The sequence below is a fragment of the Sorex fumeus genome, unplaced genomic scaffold (genome assembly GCF_029834395.1).
Source record: "Sorex fumeus unplaced genomic scaffold, SorFum_2.1 ptg000054l, whole genome shotgun sequence".
In the NCBI taxonomy this organism is placed as follows: Eukaryota; Metazoa; Chordata; class Mammalia; order Eulipotyphla; family Soricidae; genus Sorex; species Sorex fumeus.
This window is the reverse complement of record NW_026606111.1, coordinates 22019621-22031678: the sequence shown is the minus strand read 5'-3', so window position 1 is coordinate 22031678 and position 12058 is coordinate 22019621. Positions and strand designations below refer to the sequence as shown.

The 12058-nt window shown below is 33.8% G+C and overlaps 1 pseudogene; it reads left to right on the top strand.

The window, feature by feature from the left end:
* The window catches only part of LOC130033650 (F-box only protein 4-like), a 30807-nt pseudogene extending 19014 nt beyond the window's left edge, over nt 1–11793 (top strand).
* The last annotated feature ends 265 nt before the right edge of the window (nt 11794–12058 follow it).

The window sequence follows — 12058 nt, the reverse complement described above, 5'->3', positions numbered from 1 at the left end:
GTCCCAGGATTTTTGAAAAGAGGAACTTCATGGGGAGGAGGCCTATATCCTCAGGGTCTGTGAATGGTCTTATCAGGTCTTTGTTTTCTGTATCCACAAGATGAATCATCCTATAATTCTTCTTCCATGAAACTTTGTTAATCCAAGTTTCATTGCCCAGGGCCTTTCCCTATCTACTTGCCTACATCAGGCTAACACACTGCTCAGTCAGGTAGCAAAATCAACATAAGAAAGCCCTTCCTGGGAGCACCAAATAAAGGGTGATTGGAGGATCCTCCCAGGAGGGGAGATGCATGTCGAAAGTAGACTATGGACTGAACATGTTTGCCACTCAATGCCTCTTTTGCAGAACACAACACCCAAAAGGAGAGAGAGAACAAAGGGGATTGCCCTGCCACAGAGGTGGGGGGGATGGGGGGATGAGGGTGGGGGGGATATTATCCATGGTGGTGGAAAATGGGCACTGGTGGAGGGATGGGTATCTGATCATTGTATAATGGAAACCCAAGCACAAAAATTGTAAATCTACAACTGTACCTCATGGTGTTTCACTAATAAAAAAAAAAATCAATAAAAAAAAAGAAAGTCCTTCCTGAGGGCCCACCTAATAGGTATTCTAAAGCCCTTCCTGACTGCCCCAGGCAAAATATCTCCTAAATTGTTTTTCTCCTTTACTCAGGCCAATAACTATCAACTTATCAATACTAGCTATTTTTGCATGGAGACAGTAAGAGATCACATTGAGCCTTGTAGGGAACCTCTCCTGGGAACATCTTGCCACAGACTCAGACTACAGCACTCGCGCCAGATTAATCATTCCTAACCCTAGCAAGGTCCAAATCTAGTTATTACCTTTTGGATCATGACAGTATTTGTCCATGCCCAAGCTCTTAACTTATAGTTAAGCATTATGGCGCTTTGGCAAGGCCCATCTCAATGCCTGGGTAGCACATAGCTTTCCTCTTGCTCTGGGTCTATCCAGTCCCTCATCAGGACCCTGCTTTTGAGGGCGTAAAGACAGCTGAGGCTTAGGTGAGAGAACAGATGCCCAGGAGGAAAACATCACTGAGAGTCACATCACAAAAGCATATCTTCTTGTGTCCATACAAAAAGAAGATTGCTCTGAATAGACTAGGCAAAGAACTTTGGGAGAAGAGAAAAACAACATTTACAAGTCAACAGAGCACAAAGAAAGAAGTTACAAATAAGCATAGAGGAATGGGAGTGCTGTGATGGGAGCAACCCAATAAACCTAAACTACCTGTAGCTATGCAGGAAGGATAAAACAGTGTTATCCTACATGTCAGTATCATTTATTTCTACCTCTTTCAATAAAGTTCTATCATATGTAACATATTTGCTATTTTTCACCAAACCAAATAGGTTCCCCACTCTAAAAAGTCAGCTGTACTTTATATATATGTAAGGCTATTTCTACTCCATCACTCCCCTGCAACAACTGATCATTTTTAGTAAGTTTTGCTTTGTGTGTAATGACATAAAGTCAAATGCATAGTGTATATACAATCTTTTCAGACTAGTTTTTCCCTCATGTGTCAGTGTTTCTGTGACTTTATACTTAATTTCTTGATATTTAATTCTTTTTATCATTTTAAATATTTTCTTTGGAATTTATAAAGTTAACTGATTCACTTTGGTCTTATTTGAAGGTTACTAATTTGTATTTCAAGTTCTTTAATTGTTACGGATTTATTATTTAGATTATATATTCCTCCTTGTGTGAACTCTAAAGTGCTATATTTTGCAGAATTAGTTTATTTTATTAAATTATTAAAATTAATCATGCCCTAATTTTGTGTCTGGTAATTTGTGTCTTCTATATTTTCTTTGTCATACTAGTTAAAGCTTTATCATTTGATTGATATTTTAAAAATTCAGCTTTTTTTGTTGAAATTATCTGATTTCTTATTTGTTATATTCCTGTTTTAATTGTTAGCATATATTTTCTTCTTTCTTAGACTAAAATTATTTATCTTGACTTTATAGGGTATTGTGCAAGTTTTAGTCACTGATTTCAGGTATTTTCTTCTTTCTAATACATGTGCCTAATGCTATAAGTTTGCCTTTACCTGCTCTCTAAAAGGGTAATTTCCTTCAAATTCTGAAGAGTTACACTTTTATTTTTATTTATGTCAAAGTATATTTTAATTATTTAAAATAATTATTTGGCTAGCATGATACATAGAAGTGTGTGCTTTTGTTTTCTAAAATATTTTTAAGGTATTGTTACCTTAGTCTCTAGTTTAATTCCATGTAGCTTTAGAACTTATATTGCATGATTTATGTTCTTGAATTTCTTCTAAGGTACAATTTATGAGTCAGAATACTGTTACCATGATGAAATTTCAATACTAGGTTGAAGGAATGTAGGGACTACTTCTTTTATATGAAGTAGTCCATAAATGTCAATTAGATTAATTTGATTGATAGTGCTCTTTCTAGAACCTACAATCCCTATTTTATGCCTACTTGTGCTTCAATTATTAATATAGGGGTACTGAATTCTTCATGTATAATAGTACATTTGTCTATTTATCTTTTTAGTTCTATCAGATTTTACTTCACATATTTTGACAGTCTACTTTTCAGCACATACATGTTTAGGATTGTCTTGTCTTTTCAGAGAATTGACATATTCATCATTGTTTGTGCCTGTATGGTTGACAATTTGACAATTTGTTTTGAATTATTTTCCCTCTAAACTAATGCAGTTCCATATTTATTTTGATTGTTGTATTGTATAGTATACTTTTTTATATACCTTAACTTTATTATTTTATTTTTTTTGGTTTGGTTTTGGGCCACACTGGACTGTGCACAGTCCTTACTCTGGCTCTATACTTAGGGATCACTCCCGATGCTCAGAGGACCAATGTGGTGCTGGCATTTGAACCAGAATCAACCATGTGCAAGGCAAGTGCCCTAACTGCTGTGCAATATATCCTGCCCCCAATCACTTTGCTTTTAGCACAGCTGAGGCTTTATGTTAACAGCAAATCTAATAGTTATTGATTATTTTGTTTGTTTTATCCACTCTTATAATCTTTGCTCTTTCATTGTTTATATAGATCGTTCACCTTTAATGTTATTATTTGCAGGCTTAGATGAACACTCTTCCTTGATTATAACTATTTTCTGTATGTTGACAGTGATTTCTGTTTTTTTTTTGGGTTTTAATTTAGCACTTTATGACTAGATTTTTACTATATTTTAATTTTTTTTCTATTTTTGTATGCTACAATAATTATATATCAGTGTATTAATCTTGGCATATTGATGTATTTATTTTTTAAAGTTTATTATTGCATTAAAATTTTTCTTTCTTTTCTTGTTGTTACAATATTAAAGTTGTTATTGTAATTGATGTACAAATTGACTGCACTCCACCATCACCAAATTACTCCAAATCCTCTCCCATATCCCTTTGTCACCTCTAATCTGCCTCTTCATTCCTTCCCACCTTTCTTTATCCCCCACAGTTTTTAATAAGTTTTATAATGGAAAACCAATCTTTGCCATTGTTCAATATGTTTATTCCCTGTTGTGTCTGTCACTATACAATGGATGAATATGATCATTTAGTATTTGTCCTCCTGCTCATTTATTTCATTTATTATGACACCCTCAAGTTCTATTTACCTTGCAATATACTGCATGATTTCATTATTTCTTATAGCTGCATAGTTTTTTTATTATGTGTACATTCCAGTATTTATATATACATTTGTCTGTCATTAATATTTAGTTGTTTCCATATCCTGGCTATTCTATTAAATGCTGTAGTATATTTCCTTAACATTTATTTATTTGAGTTTCCCAGACTTTATCTATTTATTATTATTTCAATTAATTTTTTTAGTTAATCACCATGAAATACAGTTACAAAGCTCATGCTCTACATTCAGGAGGTTCAGGTTCAATCCTGATTTCATATATGGTGCCCTGAGCATTGCTAGAAGAAACTACAGAGTATTAATCCAGGAATAGACATGACTAATGCTGGTATGCATAATTCCCTTCAAGAAATTCTGTTACAGTGTTTTGATTTATTGCCTATCATTTTGATTTTTTTCTTAGAATCTCTCTCTACTAACGTTTACATTAGATTCATTAACATGGTAATCCTAGTCATTGTATTCATTGCGAGAGCTATATCTAGTGGTACTTTGGGAGCCATGTGATACCAGAAATATAACACAGGTTTTTACAATCATTCTAGTCAAATTCCCTGTGTGTTAATTCTAATATCTGCATCTATCAAAGTTCGCTTCTGATGATTACTTTGTCTCTCAAATTGTTTACCTTGTATTATATGTCATATAATTTTTTTTGTTGAAAACCAGGCATGATAGGTATAGTAGAGGTAGACAGCTTCATTGATCGTTTGTGTTAGTATAGCTAAAAGTTGATATTTGTTCCCCTTTAACACAGACTTCAAGTGATGCTGATATCCTCATTTTCTTTTTCCTTATATTTGTTTCTAAGTCTCTTTCTCAGATGTGTTTCAGCTTTAATCTGTGTAATATTGTAGCCCTGTTAGTGTTGTGGTAAAAAGAGAGAATAAAACAATTCTATTTTCTTATAATTAAATCCTTATTCTTCAAGTGGGTTTATAAATTATTTTCCCCTGAGACAAAACACAGGATAATTATTTTTCTTCAGGATGAGGTCCTAAGTTTGGTTTTAATAGTTTAAAATTACCTCCATCTCTACAAAATGACAGAAGTTAAACTCAACACTTTTTAAAACAAATATATTTTTGCTATTATAGTTAGCAATTTGATTGCATTTATTTTATTCATTAACAGAGGGGAACATAGTATACAGAATTTTATTAAGTGTGTTACTACATACTCTAATTTGTATTTTTCTTGGGTGCTTTATTAGTAGCTTCTGACTTACTATTGCAGTGAGTGACAAAAAGGACAAGACTTTCCTACCCCTCACTGAATCCCCGTTTTTCTTACAATATGGTTTTGAAACTCTTTCCATTAAGGTATGGTTTATTTATTTACTCTTTTGATTTGGATGAAGCTTATAGTTTGAATTGCCCCACTAATGCAGTGTGACTGATATTGCACAAAATTCAAAATTAAGTCTTAAGAATATGTTCTATATTTAATTTAGCAATTTCCTGAGCCACCATATGAAAACATTAACTTTCTGTGTGGTTTGCTACATATGACCACATTGACCTTCATCTAGTTAATAGTGAAGCAATCAGTAGTCATGTGACTGAGATTGTTTTAGATATATCAGATATAAAGAAATAGAAATATAACAGGGTGGATCTAAACGGTTTGAAAGTTAGTCCTCTAAGGTTTCCTATCTATCATCTCTATCTTTTAATGTTTTTCTAAATTTTATTCTTCAGACAGTTTGACAGTTTTAAAAACCTGTAATTATACATATAATTAGCAGCACAACACCTGTACTTCACATTCCTTTCAATATATTTAACACTAGTTGCTAATTTACAGAATGGAACAACATAATCTGAGTTTAAGAAAGAATTTAAATGAAATATTTTCTATAAGATAGTAACTAACTTCCTTTTCCCACTTTTGGGGCAACTTGTCTATTGAGATGAAGGAGCCTGTACAATACATGAAGATAAATTATGAATTCTTCATCCAAAAATGAGCAAACGTAAAAATGTGCATTTGATTTCAAAGTCTTATACTCTCCTTTGAAAGTCATTTTAGACCTCAAGGGAAGAATTTTGTGTAGAGAAAGAGTAAGTTTATTTTAGTATGAAACTAAAATGTTCACAGGGATTTGGAGCTAAGTATTTACAGGGCCACATTTAAAAAGAAACATCACTTTTCAACACAGCTCTTATATTATCTCATTTTTCAGAACTTGTAGCTATTATCTGATGTTATTCCATATAAGAAATTGCATAAAATAATACTGCATGTTGTCTAAGATGTTCTTCATTTCATCAATTAATGGTAAGACTTTATGTCAAACACAGGAAACATTTCCAACCTTCAATGTTAAATCCTGTTCTATTAAACAGAGCACATGTGGCTTTTTGTTGTTGTTGTTGTTGTTGTTGTTGCTGTTGCTGTTGCTACTCTGGGGAACTTGCAAGCAGTGTTCAGGGGTTCTGAGGTCCAAATCTGGTGATTTTTCAACTAACCAGGCTAGATAGTTCAATGCAGAGATCCAGCAATATGGTGCTACTCAGGGCCCAGCAGTGCTGGGGAATACTTGGACCAATGCAGTGGTGATCAAGGGATGCCAGGAAGCTACACACCCAGTAGGGTTGGGGGATCATGCAATTTCAGGAATCAAACTCAGGTCTTTGTGCATACGAAGCATGTGTACCTGACCCTTAAGCTCTCTATATATTTATACGTGTATAAAGATAAAAATTTCAAAAACATTCATGACTTCTTTTGTTTTGCCAACAACTTTTATGTTTTAAGATGCATTAACACATACTAACATATTTTATTTTATTGTTTTGTAACTTTTCATGTTACAGAAAAAACACATTTTTTTTTCATCCAACATTCCTGTATTATTTGCTGTTGTTATTGTGGTCCCTTACCCAGTGGTGTTCAGGGCTTAATCCTGGCTCTATGCTAAAGATCACTCCTGATGGTACTTGAGGGACTAAATGCAGTATCTAGGATCAAGCTGGGGTTAATATATTCAAGGCAAGTTATTTAAACACCATATGATCTCTCCAGTCTTTCCACGTGCCCCTTTTTATTATATGATATTAATTTTTTCTGATGCCTCAACTCTTTGTGGAATGACTAGATATAATAAGAAAAAAGATAGAAATAACTTTTGAATTTTCAAGTTATCTATATTATTCTTGAAATTTTCAAGGTATATAAATTTCACAAAGAAATAAAATTTCTTTAAAACCAAAATTTTCAGGATCCTTGTAGTTTGCTTAAATAACAGAGCATGTGCTGACAATGTACAGGGACTGAATTTGATCTCCACTCTATATAATAGCTCCATGAATAACTCCAGGTGTGGCCAGGTTACTGTGTGTGATATCTAAGGAAAACAAGAAAGCCATTACACTAGGAGTTTACAGTCCAGTTTGTTTTTTGCAATATCATTTTGGAATGTTTTAGCATCTCCACAGTAATTAAATCTGAATTATTTTATTTCTAACTCTGATGCTGGCCTGTTGCAAAAATCCCTCTGTACCTCTATTACTCTCCATCTAAAAGTGGAGAAATAAAATGTACTAATTATCTTCTTCATGAGGAGTATGCCTTTATATGTAAAATATTCACAAATATTGAAACAAGACCTTTGTGTCTAAAATATTAACATGATCTTTATTTCTACTTTGTGTTACTTGTCTCCTCAGTTTACTAAGCCGTGGTGTCCAAAAGAGGGGCATGATTAACTCCCTGATAACACACCAAGGAAAAGTTAACGTGTTCATAATTCAGTTCATAATTCAGAATAGACATGTTGTGATAATGGTTTTCTGTAGTGATAGCTCTTTAAAGTTACCAGAACATCTGCATGAGGAATAGCTTCTGGGCTCTTGGTGTATGGTTAATTCAATTTATTAGGACATGGCAATAGTGAACACAGCTTTCTTCCATGCAGTGTTTTAGAGTGCACTTAACCTTGGTCAGGTATTTCTTGGATTCTTTTTATTTGTGATCTAGGGGGGCTTTGCTTCCAATACCCTTAGTGGCATAACATTTCAGAGAGCAGTTGACTGAGAATCACAACTCATCTGGTAAAAGTTTGGGAAGGATGGGTAACCCTTAGAATAAATGGTCTAGAGCAGAGCTTTAAGTACCTGTGTGTGATGCATAGGCACACTAGAACATAACTTCATGTTACAGAAGTAGAAGAAAAGTCTGAGCTAATTAGAATTTACTTTCCTCTCATAAAAGAGAAAGGTAAGGTGCCATGATTTTTCTGTCAGAAAAAAAATAGAAACAGGAATAAAACCAAGGTTTCCAAATATCCAAATAAACATTTTTCCATTTTATAATATGTCTCTTACATAATCACTGTTAGTTTCCAAGTTCTATCATTCACTGTTTTCATTACATTGTTTTTCTCATTTATCAAGTATAAAAATATAATTTTCCCTATAGTGATGATTTCAGTTATTATGATCTATTCAGAGAATAAATAAATGTCACTGATGTTTACCAGTCACAATACATTTTATTTCTGTTTACGTTGAAAGGGCCTTAATATGCAATAAATTTAAATTAACTAGCTACCCCTGTGAGAACTTTTTGCAATATAAGATTTTTTCTCTCCTCTAAAACATAGTTCTGTATATCAGAAATAATCAATAAATAGTTTTTTGAGTGTATAGAGACTGAATGAAGAACGGAGTATTAAAATGTTATTTGATGATTAATTTTAATTTTATTAAAAGTTTGTATATTAATAGTTTAAATGTCAATTGAGAATAAATGTAAAAATTTTGAGACAATATTTAGATCATTTGACAGTTTTGAGTTTCACAGTTACTTTACATAATTTTAGAAAGTTCTATTTACACAAACTGAAATTACTTTGTAGTTTTTTTTTTTGTCATTTAGAGAACCAATATTTTGATAGATAATTTATCCAGTCAATATCAGTTTGGATATGTTATTCACATCTCTTGACTGTTTGTACCTAGCATTTTATAAACACAGTATATTTCTTCTTCTAATTATGACATTAATCAGAGTATTCAGATTTTGGTTCTAGAATGTGTAAAATTCTGAAAAAATGAGTTTTTTCTTATTTATATATTCTTTTCTTTTTTCTTTTTCTTTTTATTGAATCACCATGAGATACACAGTTATAAAGCTATTCCTAGTTTGGTTTCAGTCACACAGTGTTTCAACACCCATCCCTCCACCAGTGCACATTACCAATATTGTCACCACTTTCCCTTCTGTCATCTTCCCCCCAACCTGTAATTAGTTTCTGAAATTCCTCCGAATGATACTTGAGACCCAAATTTTTAAAAATATTTTATACTATCTAATTAGCCTGCTCATGCTTGAATTTGGAAAGATTTTCTTGTGATTCTTAACATATCTTGCCATTTTCCTGGTTTATTTATGTTGATGATCTATAATATATGAAACTAACTGTAGTTAATTTATTTATTACCAGAAATATTAAAATAACTAACTTTCACTTTAAGCATTCACTAGCATGGAGCTTGTAAAGGTAAAGGTAAAGGCCCTCCCGTTGATCGTCGATTTGCTCGAGCGGGCCCAGTAACGTCTCCATTGGAGACTTTGTTGTTACTGTGTCTGGCATATCGAATACTCTCGGTAGCTTGCCGGGCTCTCCAAGAGGGGCGGAGGAATCGAACTCGGGTCAGCCATGTTGGCCGCGTGTAAGGCGAACGCCCTACCCGCTGTGCTATCGCTCCAGCCAGCATGGAGCTTGTAGAACTTATATTTGGCCACCATAACATCACCACAAGTAAAATTATTCTGAAAAATATGTTTTCATTCTTATGAAATTAACACATGGCTTAAGGATAAGACCATAGAGCTTGGATGCAGGTTGTTGTAAAAATTGCTGCTTTATTATCCCCAATGTAGTAAGATCTATGTCATCTAGTAAGGTAAGAAAAGTAAAAGACTTTCATCGTCATTTATGAGTTTAATCTAAAAAAAATCAACAAATGCAACATCTTATCAAATACTCCGGCCTTAAGTTTTCTATACTCTGAATCACTGAAATTTCCACAATGGTATTCATATATGGGAAAAAATAATAAAGGAAAACTATCAATATTTGTCTAGGATTACTTAATTAAATCTTTTTGCAAAATTATTTTTTAACCCTGAGATATATAGTTGTATTTTTTTATATTTCCCATTCAATATAACTTATCTCAAGTTATATTGAATATTTTAGTATTGGCATTAGAATATTTTATACATTAAATATTTTATATTATATAATTTTAGTCACTTTTCTTTAAAACATTCTTATTTAACATTTCATTATATCCTACAGTTTAGATATACATAATTCTAAATCAATGCTTTTATATATTATGTAATATTCTCTTAATCTGTCTGCTGCTATTATATCATTTAATAAAGTATTCTTTTTATCTTATACATATTGAATTTTAGATTTTAAATTTTACATTTAATAGCTTCTATTTTTCTGCCAACATTCTGATGCCCATTCATTCATGTTATCCTTTCCCTCTAGATCCTGTAACTTGTTCATGATAGCTGATATAAAGTGTCTTTGATAGTTCTCACATGTCAGTCATTTCTGCGTCTCATTTTCTGCTTTTTGAGTTGGAAACGATTGATTTTCTTTCTCTGATAAATTTACATGTCACATGTATGTGCATGTGTATAGGTGTCCATGAAAAAGAGAGTGAGAAAGAGATTGGAGAGAGAAAGAGAATTTTTATTGAATTTCGGAGTTTTTTGTAAAAAGAACAGAGGAGACTTAACATAAATAGGAACTGTCTAGAAACTGTTTCATTCACTGTTTACCAAGCTACTAGATAGTTGTTGAGTTGGATTTCTTTTTTCTAAAGATATAGCTGCTTCCTTCCTTCCTTCCTTCCTTCCTTCCTTCCTTCCTTCCTTCCTTCCTTCCTTCCTTCCTTCCTTCCTCTCTTTTTCTTTCTTTCTCTCTTTCTGTATTTCTGTTTTTCACACCCCTCCCCGCCCCTGAAAGGCCGAGGGACCAGTATGGGCTAAGGCATGATTTGAAATATTCGCTAATTTGGATTATAGACACCCCCCCCACCCCCCGACACACCTCCATACCTTGGCTGTCTACTGAGATTGCCGAAGGGAGCATCAGGCATCGCATCGTGTTCTCCGCATCTCTGATCCCACCCTGGATCAGAGCTTCCTTGGTTCCCCTCCAGACACACGTTCCCCAGAGATGCAGTGGCTTTTGCCTTTCCCGGTAATTCAAGTAACGAAACTTCCCCTGAGTGGAAACCAGTGCTCACCGGCTGTGCTGCAGGATGAAACTCGGGTGCTGGGAAGGCAAAGAGGCAATTCACGGAGAGCCTGGGGAGTTTGGGGTGCCCTTCCGGGCTGACCAGCACAAACTGCAAAATGCAAACGTAGAGGATCCCCTCCGATTGATGTCCAGCTACATATTTTGTCATTTCTCTCCCCACATGATCTGTGTCAGTTGGAAATTACAAGTAGATACTGGAATGAAACTGTCCGAGATCCAATATTCTGGAGGTATTTTCTGTTGCGAGATCTACCTATATGGTCTTCTGTTGATTAGAAGTCTCTTCCTGATCTCGGAATCCTAAAAAGGCCTGTATCTGAAGTCGCTGATGGAACACTGTTTGACTACATGGCAGTCTATAAAATGTGCTCTCCATGTACCAGAAAATCTTTGATGCCTACCCATCCTGTGTATGGAACTGTCACTTCCTTTTTTCACTCCCCGATCATTCAGAATGAACCAAGATTTGCTATGTTTCGACCAGGTTTGGAAGAACTGAATACATCTTTAGTGTTGAGTTTGATGTCTTCTCCGGAACTTAGCCCAAGAGCTGGTTTACCTCAGAGGCAGATTGATGGGATGGGATCAGGAGTCAGTTTTCAATTGAACAGCCAACATAAATTTAACATCCTGATATTATATTCAACTACCAGGGAGGAAAGAGCTAGAGCAAGGGAAGAACAAACAAGTGTAGTTAACAAGATTAGTTTACAGAATGAAGGGGATGATCAGCAAGGAAGCCGATAGAGTGTCATTCCACAAATTCAGAAGGTGTATGAAGTTGTAGATAGTTATCATATGTGATTTTTCTTTAAAAAAAACATGTTGTATACATATGATTCTTTCACCTTTAACCAATTACAAGAAAAAAATGTTTCAGAACTAGCTAGCATTCATCCCTGAAATGAACCTTCAAATTTTTTGATAATTTTTATATTTTCTTTTTAAAAATATTAAATTCCAAAAAGTACAAAAAAATAAAGATATGGCTGCCTTAAGCATATCAGAATTTTTAGATTTCTCCACAGAATATCTAGTAATAATATGCCAGTAATATCTATTATTTAGA